The sequence below is a fragment of the Lissotriton vulgaris genome, chromosome 8, assembly GCF_964263255.1.
Source record: "Lissotriton vulgaris chromosome 8, aLisVul1.2, whole genome shotgun sequence".
In the NCBI taxonomy this organism is placed as follows: domain Eukaryota; kingdom Metazoa; phylum Chordata; class Amphibia; order Caudata; family Salamandridae; genus Lissotriton; species Lissotriton vulgaris.
The window spans coordinates 1,168,745,697-1,168,766,388 of record NC_141696.1 but is presented as its reverse complement, the minus strand read 5'-3'; the positions used below and the strand labels follow the sequence as shown (position 1 = coordinate 1,168,766,388).

Below are 20,692 nucleotides of genomic sequence, written 5' to 3'. Positions count from 1 at the left end.
TTTTTCAATCCAAATAACAAACTCACAAGTCACATATCCACCACTCAAATTAATTAGAAATCTCCTAATACTAATTCACCACTAATACTTTTTGGGTTTCAGGGTAGCGTGCTACTCGCTGAAAACGCGCTTCCACACCTCATCAAGGGTTGTAAGCATAATCTAAATTCTCACCTTTCATACAAAACTGTGTTTTGCTTCTGGGAGTTTGAGAATTGATCTTGTATGTAAGCAAAATATGAACTATATGATTTTAATTCCCTGCATCAGATCAACTTTAAAACAAATAAAACATGTTGTTCTTTATACTTTTGTGGAAAAATGATTCCAGAATAAGTGGCTCTTGCTTCAGTTTTGATATTGCATAGTCTAAAGATGTCGATGGCATGTTTTCTTCAGTAAAACAGCTAAGGGATTCTAGGATATCACTGCACACGAGGTGGATATGCAGATTTTTCTTGGTAGGAATATTGGGATTTACGTAGATAGAGACACGTTTATCCACAGACATATACCCAGGGCCGGCTTTAGCGCTAGTGGTGCCTGGTGTGACAATCTTTTTTAACCCATCCTTCTTCCCCCTATGACTTCCTCTTCATATTACCTCACTACCACCCGGGACAAGGGCTACTCATCTCTCCATAGCCCCTCTCTCGCACACATTTAATTTGTCTTAAAGCGCTGGGAAGGGCTAGCTTAACTAATCATTTCCACCAAAACATGACCAGGCTCTTAAATCATCAAGTCCATTCTTTGTGGTCTCGAGCCACATTCCTATGTAGGTGTACTTCCGATGAAGGAATGCTCCCGCGACTGTCGGTTTCCAAATTATTGTTGGACCAGCACTGAGATGTGCTAAAAAAAGTTCAGGATTGCCTCACACACCTCCCAGGATTCAGGCTTTATCATTGGCCATCCCATGTTTGCCAAATCATACTCTAATGACGAACAGCTGAGATGTCACTATTAGTTGGAAACTGAGGTGAAAAAGTAGGAAACTAAGGTGAAAAAGGAAATAAGGGGGGGGGGGTTTATCTGGATAAAAATCCCTACCATCTGTCAGAAATTTCATAAACTTTATTCATTGGTGATGGAGGGATGATAAAAAGCATGTAATCAAGTACAATAATAGCCCTGCTATGGTGCTCATTGACCGCTAGGTTGACATGTTGCAGCCCTGTGGAGGCCCCGTCCAGGGTCCTGGACTTTGTTCAGGACCGTACTTAACCCAGTTGTGACCCTATAATATTTCCTTAAATGTAGTGTTTACCTTAACCCCTCCCCTGCTGGTGACGGAACCACTCCGTCATCAGCCGCGGTCGTGCTGTGCTGATGACGGAGCGGTTCCGTCACGGCCCGCTTGGAACGCCTGCGCAGCTCGGATTCCGCGCCTGCGCTGAACGTTCTATTGAGCGGGCAGGGCCGTGACGGAACCGCTCCGTCAGGAGCGCAGCGCAACCGCGGCTGGTGACAGAGCGGTTCCGGCACCAGCATGCGCCGCCGTGCGGCCGCCCCACCCTCTTAGCACTGCGGCGGAATAACCGCCGCAGTGAAGGGGTTAAACACACATACAATACCCGAATGATCCTTTGTCCACACCAGGTTATATCCAAATCTGTGGGAACTTGTTGGACAGGCCACATGAAGGGCTTGCTCCCCCCCCCGCATGACAGGGCCCGAGCCCCGGCCCTCCAGGTGTTACCCACAGAAGCAACCCGCACCCCCGTCTCATACGGGACTCCTACCCCCGGACATCTCTGTATTCTGGGGCCGAACCACTACCGGCCCTCGCCCGGCCCGGCCGCCATCATGGACACTGCACCACGAGGCCGCGTGGCCTCAGATCGACCCTAACCCTGGGCCTGGCCAGGCCCCGACATCCCGGCACCACCATCCACCCAGGAGGTGAGCGGACCACTTGGCAGGTCAATGGGAGAAAGAAGTGTCGATGGCTCTCCCCCGCCAGGTGCCGATCGCCACCAGCTCCCCCGGGCGCTGGCTCCACCCCCCTGCTGGGTGTCTGGACTCCCTCATCCCGGACCTCCCGACCTCCAAGTGAGAGGGTCCGGACATCAAAGGGCGCCAGCCCTATAACTGGGGCAGCTCCAGAGCAGGAAGGCAGTTGTATCCTGGAGTCGAGAGACCCCGTGAAGAACTCATCCTTGACGGACTACTGGCGCTGCCGTAGCCCTGCCTTGCGAACTATCATCTTGCCTGCTGGCGCTGCCGCAACCTTCTGCATCCTTCAACCTCGTCGGGACCTGCTGGCGCTGCCGCGGACCGTTGTAACGACCACCTTCACCGGGACCTGCTGGCGCCGCCGCGGACAGTCGCTACCTACGACCATCTCGGGACCTGCCGGCGCTGCCGCGGCCCGTCCATCTAGAACGCCGAGCTCGAGGATTGTGAGCTACCCATCATATCATTGCATCTACCAGATTGGTAATAAGACTGTCCCGCTACCCCTTTCCCATCCAAGAGACTAGAATCGAGGGGACCCCTGAGTCCAGACCTCCTTGTACCATTCCACCGTACTTCAAGATTGCTTATAAAGAACGTTAAACCTTATCTTTGTGTGGTGTACATCTGTGGGGGGGAAGTTACTCGTCTGTACGATCGCTGGAGACGGCTCTCCCTGGAGACCTCTCCCCTTGTCCTCGGCCGACCCTCCCGGTCCGTCTAACAGAACTGTATCCTCACTGATTAGAACTAGCTTCGTGGAGGGAAAGGGAGAGGGAGCCCTGTAGTCAAACCTTTATGAAGGTACTCCCTCTCTGGGGACCTATTTTCTGACCCTATTCTCCTATCGGCGGTGGCTTTACTAATCCACTCAGCTATCCACTTTAAATACAGATCTGTTTTTTTCAGCAGGCAAATTAAACCCTTGTGCCACTTTATGGTGAGTCAAAACTGCCACTAGACAAAACTCTGATCTGTGTCTCTCTAGCAAGAATATTACATCACAAGAGTTATCTTGACATTTTCATTGCTGCTTGCACTCTGAATCTGCTGCTTTTAAATAGTAAGTTATTGCTAAACACAGCACCCCCATCTGAGGTCTGGCCCCCACCTCCAGGTCAGCGGCCAGTGCGAACCCACCGGTCACACTATCTTAAAGCCGGCGCTGCATTTACCAGACAAGCATTTGCAATGCAATGGTCTCGGCATCATTAATGGTAGAGCTATTGGCATTGCTCATGACATTTTTTTTTTCTTTAAATCACAAATAAATGGCATTGTCATTAACATTGCCAATACACAGCACCCTTTCTCACTGCTCCATCAGGATTCAAGCAAGCCGGGCCGAAGACGGCTGAAATGCCAGAAACCGGTCCCCGGTAGCTTGTCTCCTTTCTGGTGAAGAATTGGCTTGGTAGTTTAGTCTGCCCTGTTCCCATGATGCACTGGGCCAGGGACAGACTGATTTGCATATAGCCAGGTTCTGATCTGGGATGGGGCAGTGAGATAAATAACGGTGATGGATCAAGCCCTGATCTTTGGACTGGGTAAGAGTGGTCTGCTTAATTCAGACACTCTGTTCATCACCACCCCCTTTTCTAAAAAGACCTAAAACCAAGCAGCAAGTTGCGTCCCGGATTCCAGTGTAGGCCAAAAGAAATAGCCCAAATGAGATGTGACACAGTGCCTCATCAAAGACTCGGCAAATGCTTTAAGAAAAATGACACTAGATCCCAGATTCGGTCAGAACAGTTAACACTCGAGGAAGGAAAAAAAGTATTTTAAAACAAGAAACACCACCGAGGGGGGTTATGGCTTGGCGCCGATGAAGATGGCGCCTTAAGACAGGAGCTCCACCAGAGTCGCGACAAAAGCCCCTAAATATCTGCATGTTTTCTGTTGCAGACGAGGCTACCATCATTGCAGTACCTGCGGAGCGCATGCCGCACTGAATGATATGCAGATTGTATGCTTTTGCCCTCGCCTCCTCTCCTAATCACGGCGCTCTCCGAGGTAAGGCCAAAGCGAGACACGGTGGAAGTAGGCGCACTAGAATACACACCTCGCCCAAGTGTAGATCCACGGGAGGAAATAGGACAAGCTGCTCGCAGGAGTGACTCCAATTGATACCGCCGCTCCCTATATACCTTACCCGGAGGCCACTGATCTGAGGTGGTCCACAAACAAAGCCGGCGGCTCCAGGAGGGACGAAGACCTGCCTGGCTCCTGTCATCGGGTGCCCCCTCTCCTTCCCACCTGACTTCGGAGCGGCGTGGCGAACACTGCACCACCAAGACAAAGCAGCCACCGTAATAGGGGTAAGGAATCGCATTCACCCCTCCCCGATCAACCCACCCTTTACCCTGGGCAGCAGTGCGACCCGGCTGCCGCCCACTGAACTGGAGGCCCACACGGGTTCAGGGACCGGGCAGACCTCTTGCAAGGCGCTTTCCAGGCGAGATAAAACCAAGGCGGACACAGGCAGTATTAGACAAAGTGCTCCACATTAACAAGCACCGCCAACTGGGGACCGGTGGCTTTGGTGTCCCACCCCACTTATTACAAAAAACCTCGGGACTGAGCCAACATTGTGAGAGTTGGGAATCAGTGCTACACTGGGGCTGGAGCCTCGACGATCTCGCAGCCTTGAGACTTGGAACTAGTGATCACCGCCCCTATGCCGGGGGCAAGCTCCGGACCAGTAAAGTACCCAATGCCCAACTACTGCCAAGGCCAAACCATTGTGAATCACAGTCATTTACAAAACAGAGGGTGGTTCCGCCGGATGCTGGGCACCTGCTACATTATCGGCTCCTAGCATGGGGATAACTTCTGGGACTGCCTGATTCTGCTGGAACAGCCCAACCAAGGGGACCATACCTCAGATAATAAATACGCCACAGTGGCTGCTATAAACACTCCTAACCACCGGCATCTTCTGTGGGGCGGCGGCTGGTCCATCCTGCTAGATAGGTGTACGTTGTGCACTTACACGGTCTGCCAGTCATCACGCGAACGATCTGCTCCTGATACGCAGTTACTTAACCTTTCCCCATGATGAAACCCAAGTGAGGTCCCCCGGTACAGACTAACAAGCTGGACGAGTCCTGAATAAGATACTTGTACCATTAAATGACGAGACGATGAGCCCGCCCCCCCAGCTACGCGGCTGGCCCCGTGTTTATTTCCTCTGCGGGGCTGTGGAGGAAGCACAAAGCACGCCCCCTTCTGCGTGACCCTCCTATGATGGGCTGGCTGAGAATGAAAGTCTTACCATTGTTGCTACGGCGCGCGCACTCCTGAAAACGAAAGCTATGGTGGGGGCGGGACTTCCGCCTTGTGCGCGAAGCCCGCACCCACGAGTGTCTGGCCGGAGAAGCAGTGGTTGAGGCTGCAGATCTCCGGAGTGGCGGTAAGTGCCCTTACTTGGGGGGGGGGGGGCGCTTGTGTGTGTATATGTATGTGTGCGATGGGGGGCCTTGGTGCACGTGTGTGTGTGCTTGTGCGCGCGTGTATGTGTGTGTGTCCGGGGGTGTGTGTCTATGTGCGTGCGTGGGCGCTGGGGGAATTGTCAGAAGAGGTGCGGCGTAGAGTGTGAGGCGAGGTGGGGGAGGGGTGGGTGCAGTATCGTGGGCAAAGGAGAGAGCGGACGAGGCACTGGGAGGCATGCGAAGGGGGGGCGAGAGTGCCGGGATAGTGGGCAATTGAAAGCGCTGAAAAATGGTTGATCACCGGAGTAGTAACGGCATAAGGGGCCCGTTGCTGGAGAGTTTTTAAAAGGTGCGCATCTGTCGGCGGGGGGGGGGGGGGGGGCGAGCGGGCGGCTCCCGTATTGGTAGGGATGTCTGTGTGCATGCGTGTGTGTATGCGTGTATGCGCAGGCGTGTTTGAAGCTTCTCAGGAGACAGTGGCTGAGCGCGCGGCCCGCGGCAATCGCCTCAACAGGAAATGCGCGCGACCAGGACTGTCTCCTGGGAAGCACGCTCGGTGACATAAGATCTCGGCGGAGACGCGCTTACGCGCGTCTTTTAGCCGAGACCTAAAAAACCTCTGTTTGGGGCATAGCTCTTGTGACTAGTCACTATACATGTTGAAACGGTGCAATCTGTGAGGCAGCGTCCAACACAAAATTTTTTCAACATGTTAACTTTTTAGAAAACTCAATATTTACTAACCGCAACTGCTACAATGTTACAAGTGGCACCAAATGCATAACACAGTAACATACACAATGCAGCATACAGCACAACTAACCCATAACAGAGCACACACAAAAAAGCAGGAAAAACAGAATGCAATATAATAACCATAGTTCAACACAACAGCATTAAATTACAATAATGAAGCACAAAACATAGCAGGGCCAAAAACCGAACACATCGCCACCACAGCAAAATGGCACACAACAAATATGCACAAACATTTGCCACACATTTGCATCAACAGAAACATATTGATGAAATGTGCATGACCAGATAGTTCAGTTAATAGTGGGCAATGAAGTAGAATGGTTACGTTAGCCAGTTCCGAAGTTTATGCAAGCATTTACTACAGGCCTGGCTCCAGGAATTTTTATTTGGGTGGCCGAGGGGGCATTTGGGTGGGGCACTGTGGGCTCAATTTGTGCATATATGTCTGGGCAGGCCTGCTTCAGTGCCCTCCTTTATCTCTTCTTAGTCTTACAAGGCCCAGTAAACCGCACACTTTTCCAAATCTCTTTCTAAATATTATTACTCTCAAAAAGTGTTTTTTCCATGTAATGTTCCTTTGATGGAAAGAGGAGGTTCCTGAGGTGGGAGTATCAGGCAAGTGACACTTCTCGGGCTCCCTCTGTGCAAGCCTTCAGGGAAATTCCCTTTTCATTACTACCTCCACCTGACCCCGGACTCTACAACGCACTCCCTTGCAGACTTGATTATCCACTACTACTCTCCAGTGCACCTTATCTCACAGCTGACCTTGGGCCCCAGCCCCATATCAGGCACCATCAGGCTCCACTTTAATTTTTCCCGGTAAAAACATTAGTAAAATCACCTTCAAACTTACAACATTGAATATAGCAGTAAATATAATGAGCGTGCACTGTAAAGTATGTGCCACAGTAGCCCTAATGACCCGACTGCTAATTAAATAAACAAAAACAGGAAAGCCATGACAGGGCCCGCTTTAGCGCTGATGTGAAAGTCATTTTTGGCGCCACACCAATAACCTCTTTCTCCGTAAATACCTTTATACCCCCTTCCAACAGTGCCCCTCATCCCTCCATGCCCCAGTTGACCTCCTCCTCGGATTCCCGCACTGCCACACACCACAAGTGCCCCATATCTCCCCATAGCCCCCCTCATGACCTCCTTCTCAGCCTCCCTCACTACCACCTTCCACCAGTGCCCTCATCTCTCCCTAGCTCCCCCCTCCACCCCATGACCTCTTCCTCGGATTCCCTCACTGTCACCCTCCAATAGTGCCCCTCATCTCTCCATAGCACCCCCCACCCCTTGACCTCCTCCTCGGACTCCCTCACTGCCACCCTCCACTAGTCCCCCTCATCTCTCTGTAGTTTTTACATTTATTTATTCCCCCCCCCACCCCATGACCTCTTCCTCGGATTCCCTCACTGCCACCCGCCCCCAGCACCCCTCATCTCTCCGTAGTTCCCCCCACCCTGTGACCTCCTCCTCAGACTCCCTCACTACCACCCTCCACCAGTGCCCCTCATCTCCTCGTAGCCCTGCATTGACCTCCTCCTCGGATTTCCTCACTGCCACCCTCCACAGCGCCCCTCATCTCTCCATAGCCCCCACCTCTTGACCTCCTCCTCAGACTCCATCACTACCACCCTCCACCAGTGCCCCTCATCTCTCCCTAGCTCCCCCTCCACCCCATGACCTCTTCCTCGGATTCCCTCACTGTCACCCTCCAACAGTGCCCCTCATTGCTCCATAGCCCCTCCACCTATTGACCTCCTCCTTGGATTCCCTCACTGCCACCCTCCAAAAGTGCCCCTCATCTTTACGTAGCCCCTCTCTCATATGCATTTCATTTGTTGTACAGTGCTACTCATAGAAGTGTAGGGTGTCATGGTACTTTACATCACGCACACATTATACAGAGACAATGAATCATACAAGTATGTAAATCAGTCTACAGGGAATGTCACATAAGCCAATGAGGATTACAAGGTGCAGACAGAGGGTTTAGTCTGGGGAAACACAACCTTAGGATTTAAAGAGTATTCCATGGGGATCAGCTTTACTGATAAAACTGTATATCTGCCCAAACATACTCATTTTAGCAACATTAGAATAATGAAAGACTGAGGAAGTTCTAACTATATCACAAAACAAAAAAAACAAAGTTCTAACTATACCATTCATGTTTGCATGCAGCTCTTTGGTGACAGTTCATTGTCACTGTCCTATGTTAGGATTGTACCTTCTGATCTGCAAGTAACACAATGATCTCTGTGACAAAGGCAGTAACCCACTGAGCTTCCACATAAAATACATTTCATCTGTATTGTAATGTAATGTAAGACATACTTTTATAGCGCGAACTGTCACCCAAAGGGTATACTGGCGCTTTGACTCTACAAGCATCACACACAGAAAGGATCACGCAGCCCTAGGGAAGAGATGGGACTTAAGCCCCTTTTTGAAAAGAGATAATTCATTCAAACTCCTCAAGGAAAGTGGGAGAGAATTCCAGAGTTTAGCAGCAGTAAAGCTAAAAGAGCGGCCGCCCATCCGTGTCCTCTGGATTCGAGGAACTGCCCCTAAATAAGCAGAAGAGGAACGTAAAAGTCTGGCTGCCGAATACCATGAAAAAAGTTCCTGAAGTGCAATAGGCCCCTGTCCATGGAGTGTCCTGAAGACTATGCAGGAAGCCTTGAAGCAGATCCGCTGATAAACAGGCAGCCAATGGAGGTCTCTAAGCGCCAAAAATGATGAGGTTGAGCGCATTCGAGAGAGGGCCAACTTGGCTGCCATATTCTGGATCCGCTGCAATTGCCTAATCAGGGAACTAGGGCCACCTAGAAGCAATGGATTGCAGTAGTCAAGTCTACTGAGTATGATACTACGCACTACTTCAGGTCTGGCTGATACAGGTAACATGGGGAGGATCTTACGCAGTATTCGTAGCAACAACATGCAGGTGCCAATATTCTTGTTTACAAAGGCATCCAACTGTAGTTGTGGGCCAAAGATGACACCAAGGTTGTGAGCAGCATTCGCTGCTTCGACAGTGACCAAGGTGGTTGGTGGCCAAAAGTCCACAGGCAAAGGGCAAGAAATGTTATCCAGTGAGCAGTGCAGCACCTCTGTCTTCAATCCATTGAACTGGAGGGAATTATGTCTCAACCAGTCCCCAGTGGCTAGCATGCACCGATGGAAGGTCTCTGTAGAAACGGCATGCTTACCCTCAAAAGAGAAGATAAGCTGCGTGTCATCGGCATAGTTTATTACAGAGATGCCGAAGGATTTAATCAACCTAATCAGGGGGCAAAGATAAAGGTTAAACAAGATGGGGCTGATTGCTGACCCCTGAGGCACTCCTTGCCCCACCTTTCTGGAGCCGGACCTAAATGGAGGTAAGGCCACCATTTGATGCCTATTGTGAAGGTAAGAGACAAGTCAGTGCCGGGCCAAGCCAACCACCCCATTTTCTTCCAATCTACTGATTAGAGTAGAGTGGTTTACAGTGTCGAACGCGGCCGACATGTCGAGCAGCACCAAAAATGCTGCTTGACCACTTTCGACATGCGAACGAAGATCATCCAGAACCACCACCAGTGCAGATTCCGTACCGTGAGCTGGCCGGAAGCCGAACTGGGCTACATCTAAACAGGCATTGGTCTCTATAAAGCTAGACAGAGATTTGGTGACATATTTTTCCAAGATTTTAATTGGAAAGGGCAATAAAGAGATGGGCCTGTAATTCGCAGGACAGAGGGGGTCCAGTGTGGCTTTCTTTAGTAATGGAGATACCACTGCCAGTTTCCAGCTATCAGGAACCATGGCAGTGCTGAGGGACTGGCAGAAAATAGAATATAGAGAAAGAAAAAGCTCCTCTTGAAACAGCTTCCAAAACTTGTGTGGCAACGGGTCCAAAGGAGAACCCGATGAGACACAGTTGGCCAAGATACAGAAATCCTCGTAGGAAGGAAGGGTGAAGCTGGACAGCGTTGGGTGTGCAATAACTTCCCTGGTGTCAGCTGGAGTCAAAATGGACAGTGGCTCGAAGGTGGACTGGGTGTTAAGAGTACTAGAAGCAGAGAGACCACTCAAAATAGTGGTAATCTTGTCTTCAAAAGTAAAGGCCAGGGAATCGCATAATTCCTGCGAAGCAGGAATGCTATTAGTGGCACAGGCAGGGTTAGAGAGATTATTAACAATTTTAAAAAGGGTTTGCGACTTGTTAGCTGCATATGCCAACGTGTCCTCGAGGTACCTGGCTTTGGCGCATTTTATCTGTGCTTTGTAGCCCAGAAGTGATTGTTTAAAAATAATTTTATCTGCCTCAAGATGGTGCTTCCTCCAAGTTCTTTCAGCTTGTCTACAGTGTAGTTTCAGCTGAAGGAGTTCATTAGAGTACCAAGGGGCAGCGTGTTTGAATCTATCCTTCACTGTCCTCAATGGGACCATTTTATCTTAAGATTCTGTAATCCGTTGGCAAAGGATCTGGTAGCTCTCCTCTACTCCTTTCTCCAGGGTAAAACCACAAGGTAGCAAAGCAGGCAAAGTAGAGCATTTCAAAAATCTAGACCACTGTCTGCTAAGTTTGGTGTTACCTACGCAGTATTAAAAAACTACTAACAGACAAATGATTGCTCTCCAGCAGGATCTTTAACCACCAGCGTTATCTGGGCATTTTGTATTGTCTTATTACAAGGCGCGCAAAAGGCAAGCCCGTCTGCGCCCGTCCGCGCCAATACGTCCCCCGTGGCCCGGTCCCTTTGCCCACGCCTTCCATCACACCTGGTGAGAGGTGTAACCACGCAATGTTAACCTATACTAGCAATGAGCTGAAACTTCTAAACCTCGAAAAACTTTCTAACATTGAAGCAATTGCTCTTACCCATCAGCCATCAGATGGTTGTCAGACAACCCCTCTGTGTGAGCCCTCAACACTTCTCCCCGCTACTACCCCTAATCATTACAATCAGAATCTAGTACCCATATGTGAATCTGCTTCCACGCAGAGCATCAAACCTATAAGTCATGCTAAGACATTCACCACGCTTTATCTCAACACATGATCTGTACCCAAACACGCACTTGAGCTATGGGGCCTGATTGATGCTGAGAAACCCGACATCTGTTTCTTTACCGAAACGTGGCTTCACTGTCAGGCCTCCCCTGACATAGCAATTGCATTCCCTGAGGAGTACCATCTCACCAGGGTGGACAGGGTAGGGAGCTGAGGTGGAGGCATTGCAATTGCAGCTAAAGCTGCCTCAGAAATCAAGCTGCTAGAATTTGTTTCCAACACCGCCGCCGAAATCATGATCGTTAACATCAAAGTCTTTTGCGTCGATACATGGCGTGTTGCCCTAGTCTATAGGCCCCCCGGCTCCAAATCTAATTTTGTTAACTCCCTCCTAGAATTAATTGTCTCCCATGTTCTAGCAACGGAAAACTTTATCCTGCTAGGAGACTTCAACTATCACGCCAAACTTTTATCAGACCCTGAAACTATCCATTTAATTAGCACAATGGAAACCTTAGGACTTACCCAACAGGTCACCGGCTCCACCCACCGAGCGGGACATACACTCAATTTCATTTTCACCAATTCACCTCAACTCAGAAATGAGGCCCCGCTTCCCATGCTATGGGCAGATCACTACCTACTAAAGTTCAGTATCCCTGCACTTTCTGCGCACATGTCCATTAATAAAATGAGTCCCTATTCGCCCTTAGCGCAAATTGACCACGGAAATCTTCAAGGCCCATTTTAAAATGCAACAACCACACCCGGAAACCCCTGTGGCACAAATGGCTACCAATTTAGACTTTGCCATTTTAAAAGCCTTAGACAAGACTATCCCAAAGACAACTGTGAACACGGAATGTAATGCATCTCCATGGTTCACCGCCGCTTTAAAAGGGGATAAACAATCCTGCTGTGCGGCTGAAGGTCAATGGCGTAAATCCAAAACCGAGGAGGATAGAAAGACCTATAAACTACAGCATTTGCTTTATTTAATAAACATCAAAATGGCTAAAAAGCCCTTCCTTACACTACGGGTAAATAACGCAGCCCACTCCAGGAAAGAACTTTATATAATAGTAAAAGAATTTACCTCGCCTCGGGTTGAACAATCTCATTTCACGCCCAACCAAGAATGGGTTGACTCCATGTCCGTAAAAAAAAAAAAAAAAAATTAAAACAATTTATTCCTCTTTCCCGAGCAAGGATTCTGGTCAATTCCATCCCACCAATAAAACCTAGGATAACCCTCCCGCGGAGGCACTCACAGCCACTCCCTGCCTAACCCAATTTGATCCAATTACACTTGCAGAAGTACTGGAGGCCCTACACAAAGTAAAATCTGGCTCTCCAACGGACCCCCTCCTTCCCCGTTCCTGCGACAAAATCTTACCTCAACTGGCAGATCCACTCCTGTACATTTTTAACTCCTCATTAGACCAAGTTAGGGTACCGGAAACTTGGAAACATGCACTAGTCAGGCCCATTTAAAAAAAAAAAACTTCCAATGATCCTACCCAATTGGTCAACTACCGGCCCATCTCCCTGTTACCTTACTTTGGGAAAGTTTTGGAATATTTAGTGAATAAACAGCTCACTACATTCGTGGAGGCACACAGGATTTTAGATCCTTCCCAATCGGGCTTCCGTGCTGCCCACGGTACAGAGACCGCAGTCCTAGAGATTGTGGATAATATCAGGCTAACGTTGGACAAAGGGGAGACAGCAATTCTGGTCCTATTGTACCTATCGGCAGCTTTTGATACCATCTCCCACGACATCTTGAAACATCGGTTGTTGGAGATGGGGATCAGAGGAAAAGCCCTGGATTGACTGGGTAACTATCTAACGGACCGCCTTACAACAGTTCAAGCTGACTCTCTGACATCCAGCATCCAACCAGTAACCGTGGGGGTACTCCAGGGATCTATCCTAAGCCCCATGATATTCAATCTATATCTGACCCCTCTGGCCAATGTCATCAAATCACACGGCTTTGAAACTGTATCGTATGCTGACGACACCCTGCTACTTTTCACATGCGGCCCAGACTATTTTGATACTCGCCGCCGCTTTAAAAACTGTATGATCGATATAAGCAACTGGATGTGCAGCAACAAACTTTAACTGAACAGTAGTAAAACTGATATTATTCTGTTAGGCAAAGCCGAGGAATTCTGGTCACACGAGTGGTGGCTGCCGGAACTTGGCCCCTGTCCTTCCCCTAAACCTGCAATCCGCAAACTAGGGATAATGATTGATCACTCCCTGTCCATGAAGAACCATGTCAGCCAGGTTATCGGAACCTGCTACGAGATTCTGCGTAATCTCCGAAAGATTTTTAAATGGCTCCCTATTGAAACGAGGAAGCCTCTGGTGCAGGGACTGGTCATCAGCTGGCTTGATTACGGGAACGCCCTGTTTTTTGGACTCAACTAAAATCTGCTCTCCAAACTGCAGTCCCTGCAGAATGCAGCGGCCAGACTGACCCTTGACCTTCCACCCAGAACCCCCTCCTCCCGCACGTTGAAAAAACTTCACTGACTTCCCATTCGCCAAAGAAGCCACTTTAAGATCCTGAGTCTGGCGCATGCTATCCTCTATAAATCTGGTCCTAACTACTTCCGAAAGAAGCTAAATTGGTATGCACCTCTCAGATCCAGCCATAAATCACTCCTGATCCAGCCTCATGTTCGTACCTCCCGAAATGGCCATCGATCCTTTTCCTATCTCGCCCCTCAGCTGTGGAATAAATTGCCCTCCCACCTTTTATCCATCTCTGAACATAAACTCTTCCGGGCCAGTCTCAAAACCTGGCTGTTCCCGAAATGAGGTCTCCTATTCGCCTGAATCATCCCCCGGCACTGTTTCCACTTGCTCTTCTCTCCCTTAAGCGCCTTGAGACCTTGCGGTGATAAGCTTTGCGCTCTACAAAAACCTCTGACTTGACTTGACTTGTCCTGCACCGGCCATGATAAAGATAAAAACTGTTTAAATTAAGCACACGAAGTATGTGTCCTGCTGGGCCTGTGCAGATTTAAAAAAGAAAAACAAATAGTAACACATTCTCTTAACTACTACTCCATTAGTCAAACTTTGTGTCACAGCCTCATGTGATAAGCAGCTGCAGGGGTGAGGAAAGGTGCAAAGGAATAAACAAACTTCTGTTTTCTCCTGAGCTGGAATGAAGGTAGTTTTGATAAATGGTGAGCAGCCGCATCCTGTACTAACCAAAGATGGTGTGCCAAATCTACAGGAAGTTCCAAATAGAGTAAGTTGTAGCAGCCTAAATAAGCATGGACCACAGCCTGAACAGCACAAACTTGAGCTTCAGTAGGGAAAAAAGATTGTGTTGTTTTTAAAAATTTCAGAAAATGAAAGCAGCCAGTAGAGACTTACGCATTGAAGGAAAGTCCTGTTTGAACGTTACTGCTGAGAGTTGCCTGAGTGGTATCCGGGGAAGGGCAGAGGCACATGTGCAGCAGTCACCAATATTTTGACCAAAAATAAGAAGGTCCACCAAAGATCAGTAGATGTTTTTTTCTGAATTAAGTTTAAGGTAGTTGTTATGCACCTGCTGAACAACTTCAGACAGACAGCTATAAAAATGGATTTTGCTGGATTTAAAAATTATGTTTTTATGAAGAATTAACTGCTGCCCTCATTAGGAAGCTGGCTCTGTAAATACTATACCAAAGTAAGGTGTAGTGTACACAGAGTCCAGAGAGTCTCCAAAGGTATAGAAGAGGCTAAATAATGTATGTACAAACAGCTCTCTTTGTTATAGTGTGGGTGAGCTTTTAGGCTTATCCAGTGGGTGGGTTAGCATTTATTGTATTCACTAAATCTAGACTGATGACATACTCTCCACGACTGAATCCAGACCAATTAGTTAGTATAAAAAGGTTTACTTATGTTTTATTTTTAGAACCAAGCAGGACTTGGCACAGGTAAGTAAAATGTGTCCTCAAATGCAAGACTTCACAAGGTAATGCAGTTGTGGTTTAATGTGCAAACCTTTAAAGGTTGGTATTGGTTCAAAAAGCAGTTTACATTACACAATAATTACTTTTAGAATACTTTCAGATTACTTTTAGATTACTTTGACTACTGGGGGTGGCATGCCTCAATACCACACCGAGGGATCTCACAATACAAGGTAAGTAAGACTTTTCTTGGTTTAAGTCATAATTACTTTTTCCTTCATAAAAAACAACAGTTCAACACAAAACATTTTAGGCCCAAAAACTCATAACATAGGTTTCTATGGGAAAAAAATGGTTATCGGTTTCATAGGTAAGTCACTGCCTCACGAGTGGGAGTTTTGGGGATTAGAACCAAAGTTTTCCATGGTCTAGGTAAGCACTCTAGTTGCACCACCTGCGGCACTGGGGCGGCTGGGTGCAGAGTGAAGGGGCCCAATGTTAGCCAATGGGGCTAAGGGAGCCTTCGGTTAGGGACTGCTTATGAGCAGGCTACTTGGGCGTGGGAGCAAAGCTCCTGGGGTTAAGGTCAATACTGCAGGGGTCAACAATCAGCACAGGAGCTGCACCACCAGCGGCACAGGGACAGATGAGTGCAGGGTGCCAAGAAGACGTCGGGGGCCCTGTGGTTTCCAAAGGAGAGCTTCGGTTCAGCGCAGTTGCAGCAGGCTCGGCAGGGAGACTTCTTGAAGGCAACCATCGGCTAGAGAGGTAAGTTGGGTTCTTGGGGGATGCCTGGACGGTGTCCATTGAGCCACCCACGGCTGTGGGGTATCGGGTGCAGGGGTGTCTCTTGGCATCGTGTTTCTTTACCAGCCCCAGTGGCGTTCGGGGGGACCCTTCAGGTTGAGACAGCAAGCGTCGTCTTGAAGCTTGAGGAAGGTCGGGTATCACCAGATCCCACGTCAGGATCACTGGGGAGACCTCCTCGTGGTGTTGGGCCACTCAAACTTCGGCCGTGGGCATCTGGTGCAGAGTGGTGCAGAATCACGGAGTCGCTGGAATCCAGATTCTGGTCTTGGAGACGTTGAGCAAATCCAGTGCCCACCAGAGGCAGAGTTTGTAAGGTGAGTGCTGGGCAGGTCCTCAGGGCTCTGGGGGCTGCTAGGCATGCCAGTTTCTTCGCTGTAGGTAGGTCGGACTCGGGACAAGCCGGTAGGGCTGGGGCCAAAGCAGTTGGTGTCCTCTTCTTCCTAGGTCAGCACCGTTCTTCAGTCCTTATTTTCTTCCTCGAATCTGAGGAGGCAAGGGTCAGTGTTGTCCCCAAATACTAAATTTAGGGGCATTTAAAGGGGTGTGCAGGTCGGGACCAATGGGTCCCATCCTTGGGGTGGATACACCCCTATTATGCCACCCTCCAGTGGGAGGGGGCATTAGCCTCTCCCGAATTGGCTGAGTCCCCTCATCTTCAAGATGGACGGGACCGAGATGTGTTCTTCACCTCGCCTCGACCCACTTAAGGGGTTGGGTTAGCGAAGGTTGGCGCCCTTCTCTTCCTAGCTTGGTTTTCCCACTGATTCTCCCACCCAAAGTGGGGGGCAGAACTGGTAGGAGACAGTTGCTGGGGGCAGCAAAAGGCAGGGACAGCTTCCAAAGGAGGCAGGCTACTGAAGCTTCCCATTCGCGGACCCAGCCCTGGGGGCGGAGGCATGACACGTCTGGCCTGGACGGCCTTTGTTTCTGGACCCAGAGAGCAGAGGCTCTCTGCCCAGGGGTCCAGAAACCTCTCTGATGGTGGTAAATTGTGGACAGCCATTCAGGAACCACACCAGGGCTGGTTGATTTTCAGGGGGTATCTCTAAGATGCCCTCCGAGTGCATTTGACATTAAATCCCACACTGGCATCAGTGTGGGCTTAATGTGCTGAGATGTTTGCTACCAAACTTCCCAGTTTTTAGTCAAGCCGTTATGGAGCTGAGGAGTTTGTAATGACCAGCTCTCTGTGCAAGATGAACCAAAGCGAAAGCATTTGCCAAGAATGTTTTCATTAATCAAGAACATGGGTACACTGTCACGACCTCGGCACCTAAGGACTAGGGGCCGGTGTATCCTGCTCCCCCACACTACAGCATCTGACTATGACCTAAGATCAGACATGGCGACCCACTGAATGTAAGTATATTACTAAGTGGAGAAAAATAATGTAACTAGGATTCCCTCAGTAACGGCAAGTAAAGAGCCCAGCACGAATTCCCGCTTGGCGCCGGGTGCGGGAAATGTGACGTACAAAAGACGGACTTCCCATGCGTCGCTCAGGGGGCCCAAGTCCTTCTGACCGAGGCTCACCCTGTGGATTGTGTTAGGTCGGTAGGTGCCCCTTGTGCGCCGGGATCGGGTCTTCTCAGAATAGAATAGAAGATTTTAATTTGCACAATTAATTAAAAACATTTCAATTCGTACAAAAACGAGTTAATGGCACTTTCCAAATTCTATTAAATAGAGGAATTCATGGTAGCAAAGGGGTTCATAGCTGGCGAGGCAAAGATTCTTTGCGGTTGTCTACTGGTAACACGGAATTGATCTCAGAGTCGGATTCCTTGTGAATGCATACTGGATAGTAAACTCCATCTAAGGCTACATATGGGCACAAGACCATAAGGGAACGTTGAAAAGAACTTTGAAGAGAGATTTCAAGAGGAAGTAAAACAGCATAGAGGTAAATGGGTGGGGTCATTGCAGTCTGCCGGAGGATTGAACACGGCGGGAAGGACGGTTCCTCTGGGAAGGCAGATCCCCTCCATGGGACAACCACCAGGGTGCACCGGCTCTGGGTCGGCTGGGAAGGGTTTGGGCTGTCAGGTGGGTCTCTGCTCCGGCAGAGAGTGTTACAGGCCCCTTGGCACCAGCTTCACTGTGTCCGCAGGGCTGTGGGAGATTCGACCGCCTCCGCGCCCTCACAGGGCACCGGGGCAAGGGGTCTGGGCCCAATGCTCCCAGCAGTCGACTGGGGTGGACTGTGCTAAGTGCACCCTGACTACATCGCAGCGCCGGGCGGGAGGCCCACGCCGGGCACCAGGGGTCTGCGGCTATGTCAATTACCCACCTGACCAGTCTTGAAATATGGACCAAGGAGTCTAACACGTGCGCAAATCAAAGGGCAGAGTAAAACCCTGTAGCGCAATGAAGGTGAGGGCCAGCGCATGCCGCTGAGGTGTGATCCCGCCACGAGGCCAATGGCAAGTGCATCACCAGCCTGTCTCGCCTGCTCTGTCGGGGAGGTGGCACATGGTAGGACCTGAAAGCTGGTGAAGTATGCCTGAGCAGGGCAAAGCCAGACAAAACTCTGGTGGTAGTCCGTAGTGGTTCTGACATGCAAATCGGTTGTTCGACCAGAGTATAGAAGCAAAAGACTAATCGAACCATCTAGTAGCTGGTTCCCTTCGAAGTGTCCCTCAGAATGGCTGGTGCTCGGAACCCCCAGTTTTATATGGCGAAGCGAATGATTAGAGGTCCTGGGGCGAAACGATTTCAACCTATTCTCAAACTTTAAATGGGTAAGAAGCCTGGCTCGCTGGAGTGGAGCAAGGCATGGAATGCGGGTGCCTAGTAGCCCTCTTTTGGTAAGCAGAACTGCCGTTGTGGGATGAACCGAATGCCAGGTTAAGCCACCTTATGCCGATGCTCATCAGACCCCACATAAGGTGTTGCTTGATACAGACAGCAGGATGGTAGCCATGAAAATCGGAATCCACTAACGAAAGTCTAACAACTTACCTGCAGAATAAACTAGCCTTGAAAATGGATGGTGCTGTAACCATGCGAGCTAAAGCATAACAAGTAGGAGGGCCGCTGCGATGTGCACGGAAGCCTGGGGCGAAGGGCCAGGTGGAGACTTTGCAGGTGAAAGACCTTGGCAGTAAGAGCAAATATTCAAATGAGAACTTTGAAGACCGAAGTGGAGAAGTGTTCCATGTGAACAACAAATGAACATGGGTCAGTTGGATCTAAGAGATGGGCGAGCGCCGTACAGAAGAGAAGAGCGATGGCCTCCGTTGCCTCCGGCCAATCGAAAGGGAGTTGAGTTCAGATCTCCAATCCCTGAGGAGCAGAGACGGGCGCCCTAGCGGCGTCCAGTGCGATAGCGCAAACGTTCCCAGGAGAAGTCAGAGGAAGCCCCGGGGAGAGTTCTCTTTTATTTGTAAAGGCCTGAGCGCCCTAGAATGGGTTCGCCCCAAGAGAGGGGCCAGAGCCTTGGAAAGCGTTGCACATCCAGGCGAGATGGTGTAAATCTTTGTTCTGGACCATACCAATATCCGCAACAGGTCTCCAAGGTGAATAGCCTCGGGCATGTTGAAACAATGTAGGTAAGGGAAGTCGGCAAGTGAGATCCATAACTTAGAGATAAGAATTGGTTCTAAGCACTGGGTCGGTCGGCTGGGGGAAAAAGCAAGCCTGGGCGAACGCCATGACTAGACGAGGCATCGCCCACCTGGGGCGCTGGGCTGGGGTTCTGCCTCAGTCGGCTCCTAGTAGCTGACTTATAACTGGTGCGAATGAGGGGAATCTGACTGTTTAATTGCAACAAAGCATCACGAAGACCCGAGGTAGGTGGTGATGTGATGTGATTTCTGACCAGTGCTCTGAATATCAAAGTGAAGAAATTCAATGAAGAGGGGTAAATGGCGAGAGTAACTATGACTCTCTTAACCTCTTCTCAGTCATAGGTGCCTTTACCGCCAAGTGACCTCGTTGGTAACTGTCTCTATATCACTATATCATTTGAGAAGTGTATAGAGCTAGGCCAAACAAGGATCATGGCGGTAAGCATGATAGTGAGCAATGGCAAAGTTAACAAGCACAATTCCAGATGGGGTAGTTCCTGGAGATTAAAAACCATGTTACGATGGCACAAGATGGTGCTGTCTTTTCCACAAATCATTACCCTCCTTACCGATTTTGTCAATTTAATACCCAATTCTAACAAAATTATAAAAAACAACACATCAAATCATCCTGTGTCACCCTGTTCACCCTCCATACTAACGGAAGAGGGGTAATGATAATCCTCAGTGAAAGTATTGAATTTGTGGCCTCTTCAGCCAAGAGTAACACTGTTGCATCAAGACTCGAGAATTTACCAGATGTTTATGAGGTCAATGATAGACTCAACAATAAAAAAAGTGATTTCACTAAAAGTAATTTACTGGAAATATCCCAATGATAAAAACAACTCTGATTTATGTAGAAACATAATGGGATCTTTCAAAGAGCTTAGAAAGCAGGACTCCAATAAACATAGAGGATTCTACCTGAAAACATAGTGTTCAAAATTTGACAAGGAAGCCGAATTTCACAACATTGCGTGCCACTATACAAAATGCAAAGGCAGAACAAAACAAGCATTAGAAATGCAATCGGGCTCGGATTTATTTGAGTTTGAGGTAATGGCATTGTAAATGGCAATGTCTTTTCGCCATGTGTTATGGAGTGTGTGCATGTGGTATGTAGTGGAATTATGTGGGTTGGATTGTAATTTTAGCAATGGTGGCATGCTGTGCTTTAGATGAATATGTTTAAAAGTAAAGTTTCCCATACTGCGA

The 20,692-nt window shown here is 49.1% G+C and overlaps 1 protein-coding gene and 1 pseudogene across 1 annotated transcript in view; one reads left to right on the top strand and one right to left on the bottom strand.

The window, feature by feature from the left end:
• The window catches only part of VWA8 (von Willebrand factor A domain containing 8), a 1,363,176-nt gene that overhangs the window by 1,176,048 nt on the left and 166,436 nt on the right, over positions 1 to 20,692 (bottom strand). The window lies entirely within an intron of this gene.
• Positions 17,255 to 19,439, top strand: LOC147698434 (28S ribosomal RNA; annotated as a pseudogene).